Raw genomic sequence first — 2,720 nt, 5'->3', positions numbered from 1 at the left:
CCTCCCTTGTGCATGCGCCAGGTACAGGCCAGGATACACTCAAAGTCGCCAGGGCCTGGAAGCTTCCCCAGGGGACTGCCCCCCTTGCACTTCCGTGAAGTGGCAGCGGAAGCAGGCCTTGGAAGTCCAAGGGATCTGGTCTCGAGCCGCAGGACCTTGGGCCAGCACTTGATCTCTGAGTTGCCCGTGGAAACGGGATTCTCCCATGGAGCCGCAAGGGAAGCATGCTGGGGACCCACACATAGAAGCATGAGAGCAACTGTGGCCAGGTTTACCAAAGTGAAAACAAAGGACGGGCCCCGGTGCCCACGTCTCATCCAGGACCAGGTGGCTCGGCTCCATCTGGCTGCCGAAGTCCATCCTCTGGAGCCTCAGACCGCGCTTGCCCTCACCAAGCCCAGGAGGCCCAGCACCCCGAGAGGCAGAACTTCTCCATGTCGTGTCTCCGCATCCTCACGTCCACCGCCAAGTCTCCGTGGCGCTGCGGCCAGGACTCACACTTCGCTCCCGCCCCCATGGCTGCTGAGGGGGGACAGAACACTCGAACGAACAAAACCGAACCTCGAGCCTTGACCGACATTTCCCTACATTTCCTTCCTTCTTCCTAATCCTTCCTGGCTTAGGCTAGGCCCTCCCTCTACCCAATCCCTTTCCTGGATCTTCCGGTTCCATACTCTTCTCCTAGCTGATCCTTCCCCCGATTTTCCCAGGTTAGATAGACTCTGTCCCTTCCTGGCACCACCTTGGCATCCACTGTGCATGCGTCAGTGCAGGGGTTTCCCCTCCACTGGTCCTCCTTCCCACTGGTAATCTGGGGACGTGGACTGGTTGTCCTCAGGGAGATTAGAAAGCCTCTTCTTCCTGCTTGCTTTGGCGTGGGATGCAGCTGCCCCCCGCAGGTCTGGAAGCTCCCAGACGTAATCAGGCTTAGCCAGCTTTCTCCCTTCTCTTTTGTTAATACCTGACTAGCTGCCTACACTAACATCTGGAGGTTCCTGATTAGCAAAAACAGGGGACAGGAGGGTGCTTGCTTCACAAGGCTGTGGTTAGGATTAAATACCGTGACGTGTATGAAACCAGTTCTACCTCCCTGGCTCATGGCAGCTGCTTAGTAAAGGTGAACCTCTTTCCTTCTGCAACCAATAGGGCAATGCCATCCGTTGTTGAGTGCGGAGGAACCTTAGGGGCCATGGACAACCCCCACCCAGGTCTCTCTGGCCCTCTTAGCATCCTGCCCCAAGCACCAGGCCGAGTCCCAGCCAGCAGCGGGCCCTCAGAGAAGGGTTGGGAGACACAATGGGATTGAATCCCCTGGTCATCTGGCCCTGGAGACCCCAGGCTTGAGCAGCGGCGGTAAGGACTAGGAAGGGACTGACTTCTGTAGGAAAGAGTCCATTTCGTTGTCAGACACGTCAAGCCCTTTGAAAGTACTTCCTGAGAGACTGGGCCAGAGCCGCCAGGGATGGGTTGGGGGTGGGGGTGGCGGCTGTCTCGGGGGGGACAGCCCCACAGAACCGCCGTGGGCACCTTGTGTCCGGCCCCGGGATCAGGAACAGGGCACGGTCCACCTCCTGCGATCCTTCACTGGATGCCGCGTGTTGCCGACAACCCCATTCCCACGGGCTAAGTGGGGTCATGGAATGCGGCTTCCTCTTCCCCTGCAGGACGTTCACTAGGCACCACGGTGGACCAAAGCCACAGCCTCGGCGTGTTGCTTCCGGGCAAAAGCTAAAGAGTTTCTGATGCGAATTTCAAGTACATTTCTAGAAATCTCGTCTCAGAAGCCTCCCAGGTGAGAGGGCACTAGCGCCTGGTGTGTGACGGCTGTCTGTCACCGTCTGACAGCTTCCTGAAACCTCCTCGTTGTACGTGAGGCAGGAAAGAAGAAATGATACCAAGGTGTTGTCTTAGAAGCGACGGTTGGGATTCCCCCTGTAAGAGCGCATAGGGCTGGTTACACCAGGGAACTTGCCGTGGCACGAGGCAGTCACAGGGAGCCGTGTGATACGGGACAGCTGGGAGGCGTGGGCTCTACCCCCGGCTCACCTTGGAAATGTCTGTGGGATCTGGGGAGATGCATGTGTCCTCTCAGAGTCCCACGGCCTTCCTACATGATGGGAGGAGGTAGATAGTGTGCTCTTTAAGATTGTTTTCAGCTCTGACATTTTGTGATCTTAGTGTAACCACAAAGCTCACACATCTGCAGAACTTTGGTCTCTTTCTTTATCGCCTTCCCTTGGAGCCACTAGGAGATTCTGCAAACAGGGTACACTATCCCTTCATAGGCCAGGCCCTTGTCAGGGGTTCTCGGGTTCCTGGCTACCTGCATGGCCCTTCTGAAACACACAGCGGATGCCTTTTCCCCGTTTAAAAGTTTCATTGGAAAGACTATACTTTCAGGGATCATTTCTGTAGTTCGTTACTAAAAGTTTCATTGGAAAGTAACTGCTTTTCCTCTTGACTACAGTTTGCGTTTTTCTGCTTCTTCACATGTCCGGTAATTGTCTATTGTGCATTGGACTTTGTGGGCGATACTTTGCAGGGAGCCAGGGTTTCCTGGTCTTCCTCTGACGTTGGAGAGTTTTCTCCTCCACACAGAAGGGGACGGCGGGACTTGGACGTGGGCTTGGCAGGCACGTCTCTCTGAGTGCCACCTCCGGGGCGTTCGTCCTCTCCAGCCGTCTCTCTGAGTGTCTCACAGACTCACTCAGGATTCTCTA

At 56.0% G+C, this 2,720-nt stretch overlaps 1 pseudogene; it reads left to right on the top strand.

The window, feature by feature from the left end:
* The first annotated feature begins 2,384 nt into the window (after positions 1 to 2,384).
* On the top strand, positions 2,385 to 2,457 carry LOC123804868 (annotated as a pseudogene).
* The last annotated feature ends 263 nt before the right edge of the window (positions 2,458 to 2,720 follow it).

Source organism: Phyllostomus hastatus, unplaced genomic scaffold (assembly GCF_019186645.2).
Source record: "Phyllostomus hastatus isolate PE091 unplaced genomic scaffold, TTU_PhHast_1.1 phas_scaffold_216, whole genome shotgun sequence".
Classification (NCBI taxonomy): Eukaryota; Metazoa; Chordata; class Mammalia; order Chiroptera; family Phyllostomidae; genus Phyllostomus; species Phyllostomus hastatus.
The sequence above is the reverse complement of the archived record's forward strand: the minus strand, read 5'-3'. Positions and strand labels throughout refer to the sequence as shown.